Source organism: Stegodyphus dumicola, chromosome 1, assembly GCF_044657685.1.
Source record: "Stegodyphus dumicola isolate Sdum_Otavi_A_Nest chromosome 1, ASM4465768v1".
NCBI classification, from domain to species: domain Eukaryota; kingdom Metazoa; phylum Arthropoda; class Arachnida; order Araneae; family Eresidae; genus Stegodyphus; species Stegodyphus dumicola.
In genome coordinates, this window is record NC_140768.1 from 54,973,782 (window position 1) to 54,989,853 (window position 16,072).

General features: G+C 34.1%; 1 protein-coding gene across 1 annotated transcript in view; it reads left to right on the forward strand.

Annotated features, from left to right (window-relative positions):
• Ccs (Copper chaperone for superoxide dismutase) overlaps positions 1 to 16,072 on the forward strand; it is a 151,323-nt gene that overhangs the window by 99,182 nt on the left and 36,069 nt on the right. The window lies entirely within an intron of this gene.

The following is a 16,072-nucleotide window of genomic DNA, read 5'->3' on the forward strand; positions in this document are numbered from 1 at the left end:
CAGAAAATCTGTATATCGGATTGCTTTTGAAGAAATCCACCAGTCATTTTTCTAAGGTTGCCTTCTTATATTAACTGTGTAGGGATTGGGGTTTTCTATTACAAAATGCAATCTGGAACCCTTTGAAGGATATAATAGGGCAGCAGACTGTAGCACCTCTTGGACGTATAGGCATGCCATCATTGTAGGCATTATAGGAGCTAAAAATAATCAATAATTGGTATTAATGGTACTCTAGAGCAGTGGTGCGCAAACTAGGGGTCGCGACCCCTGTGGGGGTCGCCAGAAGTTTTTTGGGGGTCGCCAAATTTTTATGAAATGCATTAGCCTGCATGCTGCATACCATACAGTGTATATATAAAGAGTGAAGCGCCGTCACTCACTGTTTAATTTCAATTTCATGCTGTCCGCTCTTTCTTTGACCGTAATGTGTAATGTATGTAAAGTGTGAAGACGCAAGTTTTTCACTCCGGTAGATAGCGCCCTCTTCGCGGTAATTCGCATTTTTACTGAAAAGCGCCTATTTGACTAGACGTTAACCGCAGGGAAAGAGGATCAAGGAAGTTGATTTAGGGAGTGCGCTAGGCTAGGCCTTTAACTCCACATCATCAGAGATAAAATAATTACATCAAAAGAGGGATTCATCTAATAAGGGAAAATTTTGAAGCCTAATTATAAAAATAAAAGCTGTTCAGATAATACCTTCCGCATGAGAAAAAAGGAAAACTCTTAGAAAGTCTTTAAATTAAATTTCGTGTTTAAAAAGGGCCAGAAATAAATTTTGAGAGAGGAGTCAACATTTAAAAAGTTTTGAAAAGAATAAAAAGGTGCAATACATTTCCTTGATTTTTGATATCAACAGTAAAATAAAATCCTTAGGACAACGGGAAAGAGGAAAAATTCGCTTCCGTGATCAGCCAATCACATGGCGAGGTACGCGGTGTATCTGATAGTCAGAGTGACGACGTGACTATCAGATACACCGCGTACCTCGCTATCTGATTGGCTGATCACGGAAGCGAACACTTCACGTCGTCACCTGATTGCTTTTAAAAACCGCATTGAATAGCGGTCAAAAATGAAACTTCTCCCTCCCAGCTGATCCACTCCTTAAGAATAGCCAAATATTTCAGCTACCGTAGTGACAGACTCCACCACCGTGGTGGCGGAGTGCTCATTTATGTTAAAAAGATATTTGATTCATATCTGAAAAGTGCAGAAAATTGTGATGGAATGGAAAGTGTTAAAGTGATGGTGAATCTACCCAACATTGGGGATGTCACTTTCTGTGCGGTGTATAACCGCCCTGGGAACAAGCTCAGTGCTGAAATTCTGGATAGACTTATTAACTCAGACTCCCCCATCTTTCTAGGTGGCGATTTAAACGCCAAGCATCTCGACTGGGGATGCCGCAACTCAAATTATAATGGACGCATAGTGCATGATTTTGTGTGTAATTACCCTGTCTTTCTGCATGTGCCGGATGAGCCTACCTATAGGCCAAATATGCTCAACCATCGGCCTGACATTCTGGATATTTTTATTACGACGTTCAATATTCCTATGGCTATTACGGTAACATGTGACATGTCTTCTGATCATGTACCTGTGCTTGCTTGGAGTGGAAAATGCTAAGAACCTACCGCCAATTAAGCATACTGATTGGAATCTTTATCATAATACTTTGATGACCACTGATTTTAATTGTGACTCGTTACAAAGCACTTCGGATATTGAACGTGCTATAACAGACTTTACTTAGTACCTGCATTCTGCTAAGTCCCTAGCTACGACCGTGTCAGACATGAGCACACGCTTCCTGCCAATATTCGCGAAATAATCTGCTTTCGAAATCATCTCCGAAAGGAATTTAATCTCACCTGGGATCCTACTATCAAAACTCAAATTAACAGGCTTAATAGGAAAATCAAGCAAAAGATTCAGGACCATCGTTCTAGCTTATGGCAGGATAAGATGGAAAAGATCAACAACGAACCTGGCGCCATCTGGCGTCATACAAGGACACTAAAACGCCCCTGCTCTGCCAGAAAACCGCTTAAATGCGATAATGGATTTGCTTACTCCGATAAAGACAAAGCGGAACTTTTTGCGGAACACCTTTCTAAACAGTTCATTCCAAATTCCTTCCCCTCAGATCATAGTTCGGACATTCAAGTTCATTACCTTAACGATCAATGGCTGCACTCCCCTTCTACGGAACCATCTATCAAACTAACCACGCCGCACGAAGTGCAGAACATTATTAAGGGACTTAACCCTTTAACTGCTTAAGACGTGTTTAAACGTTTTTGGAATTTCTTTAAAAATGCTTAAGACGTCTTTACACGAATTTCAGATCTCACGAAAAATGCTTAAGACGTGTATACACGAAGCCCGAATTTCGCGAAGATTGCTTAAGACGTGTTTAGACGACGCGATCTGGTCTTCCTTCCCCTACCTTTCTGCAGGCGGCTGTCAGTTGACATAAAGCTCTTAATAGGGTGTGAAGTCTCTTTCAAAAGAGCACTTTAGGAAAAAGTCCTTAGAGTGAAGTATCTTTGTCAGACAGCAGGTGTGTATTATCTGTGTGCCGACTAAAAGTTTGCGAAAGAAGATAAATCGTTTTACAACTGTTTGCCTTGTGGTACTTTATACAAATGAAAGTCAAACAGGATCCGACGTTGTTATAGTACATTGCTGAATTTTAGTAGAAACAAGAAAAAATAAGAATTGTAACGGAGGACGCCTTTATGCCTATATGTTATAGAATCAAATATTTTATTTTTGTATTGAAAAATGATTACAATTTCTGATTCGTCAGGAAACAACATAAAATGTTGCAACCAGCTTTCTTGTTTGCCTTCGTATTTCAAATGCGCGTTATTATAATGTTATATTCTTCTTTTTACATTTTTAAATGTTAAAACTGTGCTGTTCTTAAATGTTAAAACTGTGCTGTTCTTAAATGTTAAAACTGTGCTGTTCTTAAATGTTAAAACAGTGCAGCATGCCTGAGTTTTGTACTCGTATGTGTGGTTCTATGCTCCGTAGAAATGGCGAACTGACATATAAAAATTATATGAATGTTGAAAGGAAGATATTCTACTCGAAACTTCAACTAAATGGAATAAATGAATACGCCGAAGGAATTTCTAGAATATTTGTTTTAAAAATTTTATTATTAAGATTTTAAATACAAAATGTTTTGAAATCTAAAGAAAAAAATATGTAATCCTTGAAACATTTTTGGAAAGAAATCTATCGATATAAAATCTCTTAAAATTAATGGAGTGTAAATTAATTAAAACGGTTAGTGTACGGAAGGGTTAGATATACTGCGCACAAAAAATTACAGTCAGAAGATCAATTATTTAAAGATATAAATTAATTACATTAAAAGAATTTAAAATAAATTAACATCTGTCCAAATGTCAATGCTAACAGCAATAGCACGAATGAAAGTTATTCTTTAAATTCCGAACTTAGTTCATCCGTCGATACGCAATGATTGTGTCTTTGCGATTACTTTTCTTATAGATACTACAAAAGGCCGCCAACGAAGTAGCGGTAAAATCGTTGAATACTAATAGTTTGAAGCGGGTTCAAATCCTGATGAATGGATTGCCTGCATACCAGTTTTAGCGAATGTTTGTTGCGCATGTTTAATGTGAATATGAGACAATTTATTTAGCTTTTCATGATGACGTGCCTTGACTAAGAGTCCTCGCTCGGGTTGTGTTTGGTTTGGCTTGTTAGATTATTAAGCACGTGAAGGCGATCTGTCTAAGGGGAGGTATGCTTTCGTGACAGATTTTCTAAGGGAAACAATCTCGCACTGCAAAAAGTTAAAACCATAAAAAGGCCCATGCAATCAGCTTGTTCACGGGGGTTTGAATGCAGGTCAAACTACCAGTATGTTAAGAGAAGCGATTCCAAGAATGTTTAATTATTTTATTTAGTTTGTCATAAGCTAAATAAAATAATTAAACATTCTTGAAATCTCTTCACTTTACTGAAATGGCAATAACTTCGAATTATACTATGCTACTACTTTTCCTCTAATATGAAATTTTGAACTTTTCCGTTATCGGACAGCCCACCAGGGACTGAGCGGAGTCTAACGGAACAACTGGTGGTTCTGTCCGGGGTTCGAATCCCGGGAAACGAGCTGGTTGCCAGGATGATATTCTTAGTTTTCCATATGTGTAACATGTATGCAAGCTAATTTCCGTTAGGCAGTCCTCGAACGAAGGCATCCTTCACCTTAGGCAAATAACCATCGAGTACTTTGCCATAATCAAATAAACCTTTATCCATAACATGCTTCAAATATTTTTATGTTGAAAAGTTCATGCGCCAAAGTTGGCTCCCGTTGAATGAAATATGTTGTTTATTTTTTCTTTGTTTTTTATAACAACAATGTTCTTGTTTTCAGAATCTGAATTATCAATAAAATTCTTTTAATAATATGCGATTCTATTTTGTTTTTTTGTTTAATGAAAAATTAATTTAAGCGACAAATCTCTTACATTTAGAAAAATTTTCGATTTTCGAAATGAGTTGCTGTCAAAAGCGCATCTTCTCGTTGCTGCATATATTTATTTAAAGCAAACTGCTTGGCGCGTGTGCTTTTATATTTGAAAAGATTCAGAGAATTTTCAACATGGAAATAAAGTTATTAATTTTACTGAATTTTGTGGATTCTTTGTGTTTTGAGGTAAAAGTCAAACCATCAGATATGTGATAACCTTAAAATAAGGGTATATATAATCAGGATTTTGCGGCCACACATTCCCAGCGAAATAAATTACAAAAAATTATCTATGTAGAATTAATGTATATTCCATTTAGTATTTTAATTTATCAGTGTTATTACACATCAGTTTATCAGTGTAAGTTATATCGAGTTTTAGTTGTGTTCGATATAAGAATTTTATTTGGTTTATATAAATCCGATTCGTTTAATAATATTATATTTATTAAATACTATTTATTAGGTTTTCAAATCTGTCAAACCCAATCAATGGCCTCCTGGCTAAGATATCTGATTATTGTTATTTCGACTCGTATTCGAACCAAAACAAACGAACTGGTTGAATTTTGTGATTTCCCCTATGTGTAACATGAACATGACTACGTTTTACTTAGAAAGTCGCCCATGGAGACATTCATTGCCTTCGGCTGATAGATCTCGTTTCCTTTGCCATACTCAAAAAATCTAAAAATTTTTCAAAAACACTAACAGATGCATATAACAAAATAAAATTAAGTAAATGCATATAAGAAAATAAATTAAGTAAATGCATATAAAAAAACTAAAGTAAATGTATATAACGGAAAAAAAAATGAGGTAAAAACAATTTTTCAATACAGTAGTTTTTAAATTGCTTGTTTTCAAATTTTATTTCATTTTTTAGTATGTACTAATATACAGTGTATGTGTGCGAAAGTGTGCTTGTTCGGCATATCCATATATATTAATTAAATAAATCTGATTTGAAAATGCATGCACTAACGCGCTATTCTCGTAATTTGAAAAACACTAAAGTATTGTCTGAGAAAAATATTTATAAAGAAAATTAAATTTCGTCTCCTTACTCGGTGCTGTGTAAAAAATTTAAATAAGCTTATTAATTTTTTCTTCTTTATTAAAAACAAATTAGTTTCTTTTCATCTATATATGAAAAATAACAAAATCTTGCTGTCAGAATGGAAATTCTTAAAAATATGAAATTCGTTTTTTTCGAACAAAAGTTTCTGAGAAATTTCTCTAGGTCAGCAGGTAGTAACAGGACCACTGACTGCTTTGTTTGAAAAACCCGATGAAGTGGATAATTTTACCCCCCAAAAGGTTTTCTTTAACAAAGCAGATGCGGTCCAAATGGCTTTTCTGAGAAGCGTTCGTATTTGAATAGCTTGAAGCTTGAAAGCTTGAGTTGGAAGATGTTCCCGAAGTCAGACAGCAATAAAATTTGTTATATATATTTCTCTCTCTCTCTGTGAGTTCTTGAAATCTTGGAATGGGTGAAAATTTATTTTGTTTTGCATATATAAGGAAACTGCATGTAAAGCAAAATAATTCAAGGCACCCATTGTATGTTAATCATTGTACGTCCCTTCAGCTCTTCGGTTGGGTATTAAGAAAAGAAATTCCTATACTGCTTTTGTATTACCTGTATAGTGAAAGATTTGAAAAAAATAGCTTCATATGAAAAGTTTTTCTCCGATGAACGAATACAGCTGAAACATGTTTCTGTCTTCAAGTATATCCACAAAACATGAAATAGTATTGTACTCTTTTGTATTCTATTGCATTTTTATATTACTTCGTGGTAAATTTTTTGATTCTTAAATTTCTCTCTCTCTTTTCTTATAATACACAAGTACTCTTTCAAATATGGCTGACCTATGAACCTAAATTTTTATACTATAAAATTTTATATAAAAATTAGCCGTAATCATTAGACACAGCTTTGTGTATATTATATTCTTGAATACATGCCTGCAATTAATACTAAGAATACTATTGATAAAATTCGTGATATAATTAATAATGAAAATACTGTTTAAGTTAAAACCGATTTGAATCTTTTTTTCATTATAGGGTAACATGAGCCAAACAATTTTCGTTAGAAATATACAATTACGCTAACTTGACACATCAGATAGAAAATATTTTATCGTCATCATCGGCTATGATAAAAGATTTATACGCTTAAGATTTTGGATTATGATAAAGCACACAGGACCTATTTGTCTAAGGGAAAGGAAGTCTTCAGAGTAGACTTTTTTTTTTTTTTTTTTTTTTTGGGAAACAAACTGTTAATTCACAATCAATTGTACTTATGAAAAACCCCTAAGCCTCCCATGCAGCCGCTAGAATTTACCGGTGCTCAGCTATCTTACCGCTTGGAGACTAGTTGGCTTTCTGAACTTACGCAATATCTATCTGAATTTGAATATCTGCATAAAAAACGAGCAAAATAAAATGACACATTGTAAATAGTACATTTTACTGAAATCAAACTTTCTTTGAAAAAGGAAAATTAATTGTAAGGAATAAGATGGATGCATTTAATTAAACGGCGGGCAATAATAGCGCTGATCATATGTTTCGTATAGGAAATCATTTTCTTCGTGTTATCGTATAACGGAAAATATCCACAGATTATATTTTACAGTTTTTAAGAAGTCATGGGTTATCTGCTTTAAGAGAACACCTTCGTGGGCAATTTTCTAAATAAAATTGGCTTGAATTCACGTTACGCATTGGGAAAATCATAAATACCACAAGCAGCTAAACTGTTCGGTTGCCAACAACAAAATACCAACATCCAGCAATCTTATTCACTCAACTATACTGAACTTAAACTAATGTTTGTATATTATTAGTAGTATTAAAATAACGAAAATATTTATTCTAATAAAAATTTTTGTTTGAATATCCTCCTAGTAAGGTATATCCTTTGGTTGGAGATTTGTCAACAATAAATGCTATGTTTAAACAAGACATTTATTTAGAGCATAATGCTTCAAAAATGTATGCTGGGATCCCTAGAAAAAAAAAATATTGCCGGAAAATATATCTCCGAAAAAATATATAACTTTTATAATTATTAAATGAAATGCTTATTTATACTTTACCAAATGTACAGCAACATTCTTTCTTTACAAAAATACCATATCGAATAAATTAAATTGTAAGCTAATAAGTAACAACATTGCTTTGTTTAATTAAGATACAATAACAAGCCGAACAAACATTAAATTGGAAGTCAAACAACAAAAATCAGCGTTATATTTTCAAATTTTCACAATCTAATTTTCATTATATCTTATCTCGTTCATTTGCGCTTTTGCAGCTGAAGATGATGGTTCGGTAAAACCATCGAAACTAGTCCTGTGAAAATTTGAAAATATAACGCTGATTTTTGTTCTTTGACTTCCAAATTAATTGCTTTGTTTGTTATTAATATGTCTCATCCTTCCTATTTCAGAAAAAATTTACTAGTGTTTCTTGGACAGGAAAGCAAGAATTTTTAATTTGAATCCATAAATTTATGATACACTGAAAACGGTTTCATGTTATAATTCCCTTTCTGAATATCTTGAATGTATATGAAAAAGTAAAATGCAAATTTAATATTAATATTACCACCCTTAAAAACACCCAAATGTTTCGTTTATTACTCTCTTAAAACTACGTAATAATTAAGGAAAAAAGAAATTATTTAAAATAATTATTAGTTGCCTGCAGTTGAAGAATATAGGAAAATGCAGAAGGTTTTAAAGATTTTTAATTAATGACAAAAATACAGAAAATCGGAAATAATACGAAATGTTTCAGCAATATCTCAGAAGGAATGAAAATTGCACCAGATATTTGTCAGAATATAATTTTAGTGATAGCAGTTTAATCAGTCTGCATTGAAATTCCGGTGATAATCAGTGACATACAGATTTAGGTTACTTAGGTTAAAAATGCGTAATAATTTAAAATTTAACCGGGTAAATTTTAAAACCAATTTATTTGAAAACTATCAGCTTCGCTGCGAGCCTTCGTCTGGCTTTTAAATGTAGCGGAAAAATGGCTGAAGGGAACTCCAAACGTTAAATTTAAAAACTGCGTAGGATTTTACTCTGCAGAACAACTTCATAAAAAAAGTTATTACGTATAACAAAATTACAATGAAATAAGCAATGTCCCTTAATACAAATATTAATTATCCTAATAAATAAATTAACCAAATTCCCTTTGCAAAATCTTAAGAACTCAAATGGTATAAAGGAGGTTAATAACTTTGTTTCCTAAAAAAATCAGTCAAAATTTTTCAATATCTTAAAAACAGTGAAATGAGCAATAAATAAAATAAAGGAATGCAAAAAACCAAAAATTCTGAAAAGCAAAGTATAATTAATGATATTTTATCTTATGTTTTCAAGGGAAAAAATTACAATGAAATAAGCTATATCCCTTAATACAAATATTAATTATCCTAATTAAAAAATTAACCAACTTTCCGTAGAAGAACAAAAATCATGTAAAACTTTTCAATATCTTATAAACAGTGAAATAAGCAAAAAAATGACATGAAAGCAACTCAAAAAACATAAAATTCCGCGCAGAATTTTACTCCACAGAACAACTTTATCAAAAAAAAAAAAAAAAATCAATAAAAATATATTATATTTATATAAAAATGACAATGAAATATGCTAATCTCTTAAAAACAGTGACATAAGAAATACGATGAAAAATTGTTGCCAAACCCATAATTCTAAAAGAATGAAACTACTCAAAATGATGCGATTTCATCAAAAATCTATCAACAACAATAAGACAGGAAAATTGTTGCCAAAATCACATTTTTAAAGATGTGAGAAATGTACTCGGAAGCTTCATTTAAAAAATCTTAAAAATACAAAATATTATAATTTTTCCGAAAGCATTCGCAAGGATGAAAGTTTAACGTGTCCAAAAATCAAAGAAAAATAATCTGTATATTTTTAAAAATAAACTTTTTTAGAAAAAATCCCATTGAAGAAGTGTTAAGCTCCCTTTGTTAAATAAATTCGTATTTAATCGATTTATTGAAACACGAAATTTATTTTAAGTTCGTAAAATAGCTAAGTGCCTACGTTTCATGACGATGTGAAAATGGAGTGTGTAGAGTAAAATCTCACTTTCCTATAGCCCATTATGTTTCAAAATGACACTATTTCGTTACAAAACATGAAATAAAAAAAAATTCGAATTTGAATTTCGAAAAAATCGCTTCGAAGTGCACTGGCTCTTGTGTAGATGTACCTATGTACCAAATTTCGTAGCCGTGGGTCTACTAGCTTACGCGCAGCGCGAACGAAAGGCGCGCACACACAGACAGACTCTTTCTTTTATTATATGTAGAGAAGATATGTAGAGATAAGATTGTTTAAGGGAAGGAAACTTTCAAGTTTCGCAGCTGTAGCCTGCGGCATTAAGACGGACATCAGGGAGAGTCTAGCCTTTTGCAATTCTCTTGAGAGCTCACAGGTACTGAACAATATATGGCAATCAATCTCACTTAGCGGAACCATTGAAGTAAAATTCTGGGAGGGATGGGAAATAACAAAAGAACTGCTTGACAATTTTCAGAGGTTTAGGGTTATTTTCGCGACATTTTACGGGAAGTTCGGTCCAAAACTAGCGACAGTTTTAAAGAGATTCGCAGATAATCACTCGACAGGCTAAGGGTTAAATTAAAGAAAGCTCCAGGAAAGGACAAGATCACGAACCAGATGCTGAAAAACATGCCTTTTAAGACCGTATGCAAATTAACAGGCATTCTCAATGCATGTTAGTATCAAAATTATTTCCCGCTTTTCTGGAAGCAAGCAAGCATCCTGATGATTCCTAAGCCAGGGAAAACACAGGATTACCCGGCAAACTTTAGACCCATCAGCCTGCTGTCCTCCATAAGCAAGATTCTGGAACGCATTATTTATCTCAGAATGCAAGAAAACTTGGACTTTCTCGTTGATCACCAGCACGGTTTCCGGAAAGGACTTTCGACCACAACGCAGTTAGTCAGGCTCACGGAGTTCATCGTCGCGGCTATGCACAACAGAATGAGTGTTGCTATCCTGATGCTAGACGTGGCAAAGGCTTTTGACCGCGTCTGGCATCCAGGGCTAATCTATAAGCTAATTCATCTCGGTTTCCCCAGAAATCTGATACTCATTATCAAGTCCTTCCTTGAAAATAGAACTTGCACCGTTGGAGTTGGAAATGCAACTTCATGTGTCAAAAATATTTACGCAGGTATTCCTCAAGGGTCAATTTTAGGCCCGCTTTTTTACATCATCTATACCAACGATTTCCCATGCTTTTCCGAGGATACAAATGTTCTCGCAGCCAGCTACGCTGATGATACAGCGATAGCCACCAAGTCTCTAAACCCAGAGTATGCCTTGTCAAGAATTCAGGCGAAAATCCCTGCTATTGAGGGGTGGTGCAGTCGCTGGAAAACGTGCATTCAGCCAGAAAAGTCCAAGATTCTACTCATTCGAAATCGCAGACAGAGGAAACGGGTCAGAACTGAGGTTAAACTTTTTGGCAAAATCATCCCTACAGTTGATAAAGCTAATTACCTGGGAGTTACCCTTAACAAGAACTACAATTGGAAGGATCATATGCTTAGAGTAAGCGGAAAAGCACACGGGATCATTTTCAGGCTTTTTCCTCTCCTAAAGAATGAAAACCTCACCCTCAGACTGAAAAAGAGGATTTATGAAACTGTCATCCAACCCATTCTCACGTATGCTTCCCCAGCCTGGGCAAACTACAAAGCAAACGAAATTAACAAACTCCAAGTGCTTCAAAATAAGGTGCTAAGAATCATCACAAAAGCTCCTTACTATGTTCGGAATAGGACTCTCCACTCCGACTTGAAAATAGATACTATTCAGGACTACCTCAGCAGAATAAACAACAACTTTTTTAATAATATTATCAATGTGAATCCCGCTAATTTCACGGACATTCTTATCTACGAAATCCTGGCTGAAGACAAAAACCTCCGCCCATTTGCCGCCCACCTCTTGAGTTCAGAATTCTAAGTTCCAGTTTTCTGGTTTTCAAGCAGCATCAATCGGGGTCAGTTTCTGGGAGGGTGACCTCCCACGTGACTGGCTCCGACGAATGAACAGTTAGTATTCGGGCTATCCTACACAGGTCATCCGAAATTTCTTTCTCCGGCCCCTGCTTGGCGGATTCCATCCAAGATGTAGCAGTACAGGAACAAAGTGCTTCTTTTTCTCTCTCCAGCACACTTCTACCTCCACGAGAGAAAATTTCTTTCAGGTTTCTACTCTGTCAGGCCCCACATGGGATCACATCAGGAACTGGCAAGAGCAGGACTTTAATTTTCTGCTGAAAGCCAGTATAACCGCAAAGTTCCAAAGTTCCCAGCTGATCACTGACAGAACTACTTTTTCGACCTGTAAACAGGTTCCCTCCTCCCTCCCACCTCGAAGAACGCGCATCGGAATTCCCCTGCGTGTTCTTCATCTGACGTATGCAAAGAAAATGATTATCAAGGTTCAAGGAAACTTCACCTTTTATTTTTCTAGTCAAAATTTTTCTGGCTGCCCCTATCTAAATTATTCTGGCCCTTTTTCGGCGCAAAATTAAGACCTTCTGAGTTTTTTGCCTTTTTTTTTTGACTCAGTGTGAAGGCACTTAATCCAAGTCATTCGGCTTATCAAAATTTTTACCCTATTTGACAATACCCTCTTTCGGATGATTTAATTTCTTTTGAAGATGTGGAGGTAAAGGCGTAATTGCCTATGAACTCCGTAAATTGCACTTTCTTGATCCTTGATCCTTGCCATATGATTGGCTGATCACGGAAGCGAATTTTTCCTCTTTCCCGTTGTCCTAAGGATTTTATTTTACTGTTGATATCAATGTTCGCATGAAGTTGTAGAATGTAGCATGTAGCAGTTGGCCAGCAATTGTTTTAGTTTATCCTCGAGTTTATCATGTGACGCTGTGTAATTATGATTTTTAATATTTTTATCGGGCTTTGCTACTCTTTGTTATCAGGTATGTACTATCATTAGAGAAAGACTGTTAATTTTATTGAATTTCTCGACTAAAAAATGATAAAATTTTATATATTATTTGTTTTAGTTTAAATAATTTAATCCCTATCTTCATAAGGGATAAATGGGTAATACGTACACCAGGTACATCTTCAGCTAACAAACGAACAAATACTGATGAGGAGTCGCAAAATACTGAACTAAATGCCCGATCTAAAAAAATAAGAAAATACAATGAGGAACTTATTAAGTATGGTTTTACATTTTGTGTTGTTGATGATGAAGAACTCCCGATATGTGTCATTTGCAACGAAAAATTAGCAAATTAGAGCATGAAACCAGCTAAATTAAAAAGACACCTGGAAACTAAACATAAAGAACTTCAAAATAAACATGCCGATTTTTTTTCAAAGATGAGCTGAAAATCTGAAAATTCAGAGGGCACATTTAAAGAAATTTACAATACCTCAGAAAGCATTAGAGCTTCTTTAGAAGTTTCTTATCTACTAGGAAAAACAATGAAACCCCATACAATTGGAGAATCCCTTATCCTTCCTGCAGCAACTAAGATGACATCAATTATGCATGGCGATAAATATAGAAATGAACTAAAAACAATACCATTATCAAGAGATACCGTGTCTCGGAGGATTTACGAAATGTCACGAAATATCGAGTCAGAAGTCATAAAACGCATACAAAATTCATCTGCATTTGCTTTACAACTGGACGAGACTACCGATATTACTAAAATTTCACAACTGATTATTTACGTTAGGTTTATTTTTAATGAAGATATAACATAAACGTTTTTATGTTGCAAAAGTTTGGAAGGAAAAACAACTGGAGAAAAAATATTCGAAGTAATAAATGAATATTTTGAAACAAAGTCCCTTACCTGGGCAAACTGTGTTGCGGTTTGAACCTGTGCGGCAGCATTAACAGGTTTGAATAAAGGGCTCAGAGGCTTAATTCAGAAGGTGGCGTCTCATATGGTATTTAATCACTGTGTGATTCATCGGCAAGCTCTTGTCGCAAAAGATATGGATGAAGAGTTGCACAACATATTACAAGACGCTGTTAGTTCAATTAACTACATTAAGTGCAACAGCCACAACAGCCGTCTCTTTTCAATACTTTGCAATGAGATGGGCTCAACGTATGAGAGATTACTGTTACACACCGAATTCAGATGGCTTTCACGTGCGAAAATACTACGACGGATATTTGATTTGAGAAATGAAGTGTACATGTTTTTAATCGAAAAGAAACATAGATTGGCAAGTTATTATATCAATGAAGTTTGGCTAGGGAAGCTGAGCTATTTAGTTGATATTTTCGAAAAACTTAACGACTTAAATTTGAGCTTGTAGGGTGAAAATTCAACTATCATAACTTCAGCCCGTAAAATTCAAGCTTTTAAGAATAAGCTTAGTCTCTGGCAAACTGAACTGAATAAAAACAACATCGACATGTTCCCTTGCTTTAACGATTTTATCAAGAAAATAATATAAATATATTTACATTTAAAAACATCATTTCCAATCACATTGAAAAGTTAAAGGAAAATTTTTCGAGGATTTTCCTGCAAACGATTTTGTTGGATTCGTGATCCATTTTCCTTTAACATACGCAGTTCAACTCTTCAAATTAGTGAGAAAAAGCAATTGATAGATCTAATTAGTGATTATACTCTTCGAAATCAATTTAAGACTCAGCCTTGCCAAAAATTTTGGCTATCCGTGGAAAAACAATATCCCATTTTATGCAAGAATGCCATCAGAGTGTTAATACAATTTGCATCAACGTATTTATGTGAAACTGGATTTAGCAAACTAGTTTCAATAAAAACTAAATACCGCTCGCGTTTAAACCCTGAAGATGATATGCGAATTGCAATTAGCAACATACATCCAAACATCGATGAGATAATTAGAAACTTGCAGCCACGTACATCTCATTAAAAAGCAATTTACTGATTTTTGTGTTATACTCGTACAAAAAGTATTTTCCTAAAATTATAAATAAAATTAATATGAGTCAGATATGATGATGTTTTTATTCGATGAAACGAAAGAAATGCGCAAAATATACATCGTATTTGTGAACATTTATCTCTAGGGATCGCCAAAAATTTTCTCTCTACAAAAGGGGTCGCAGTCGAAAAATGTTTGCGCACCACTGCTCTAGAGCACAATTCCCCATTGAACAATCGACATGGCAGATTTACAAATATATTTTTAGGTATTAAAATGCATACTTTTATTTCTGCATCCTTAAACCTTTTATTCTTTTATGCTTTAGGGCATTTCGGTCTCATTTGGCAGGATTACGCCTTCTTTTTCGTCCAATCGAATTATTTGTTGCGATGTTTTCATTGTTATGATCAGATGACGAATCCGAATAAATACAAAATCGTTTTCTTGAACCGAGCTTTCTACCAATAATTTATGTTGAAGAATCATCCGATTGATTATTTTCCTTATTCAAATAATTCTTATTAACATCTTCCATCTTAATTTTATAACACTTTAATTTTTTTATTAAAAGCAACTCATAATAGAATTGAAATTTGTAAGTATTTGCTCTTCTGGCAGTTCGAATACAATTGATTTATAATTTAGTTTTCTCGTATTTGGTTTATATGAGCGATAACTGTTCTCGTCTGACGGAAACAACGAAATTAAACGAAAAACTTTTGTTGTTAACTTTCTTTATAATATGGTCACTTTTATCTGAGTGCATGTGTAATCTCCCTTTTATTTTTTGTTTATTATCTCTTTAAAATATATTGAACTCACATTCTCTACATTGATTATATATCCTTAATGAAAATGAATATTTAGACGAAATAATGCATAAGACAATTAACATTATATAACATTACAGAACTAATTCTAGAATGGCTACTATGTGGAAGGCTATCAAATACTGCATTTTTAAAGTAAATAATAGAAGCATATTTCTATCGTAGTTATATGAGAACTGAATAATATGAGATTATAGTATAGTTAGTTATACGAGAATATCTGAAATAATATTTTCACAAGCATACACATAATGTTTCAATACTTGGGTTTTCAAAGCACAAGAAGTTGTAAAATAATACACATCTAGAAATAAGTGTCAAAAGTAGCTAGTTATCTGATACATATGTAGATCATATGAGCAGGAATGTGATATATTAATACATATATAAAATCGGATTGAAAAGTAATTGCCCTGCGTTTTCGCAATAGACGAACATTACTCGACTTTTAATGCTAATTTAGCAACATAACAGAACCAAATTAGCAATCAAATACCAAACAAATATAAACACATCTTAATCCCCTTTTTCCCCATGTGTTTTCCTTTTCTCCCTAGCACCTATACCCCACATGATATTTACTTCCGTTGGCATAATGAAATGTCGCCCATATCCTTAAAGGAGCCGAGTTGGCGCAACCAAGGCTGTTCTCCGAACCTTATCCAAATCTTTGAATCC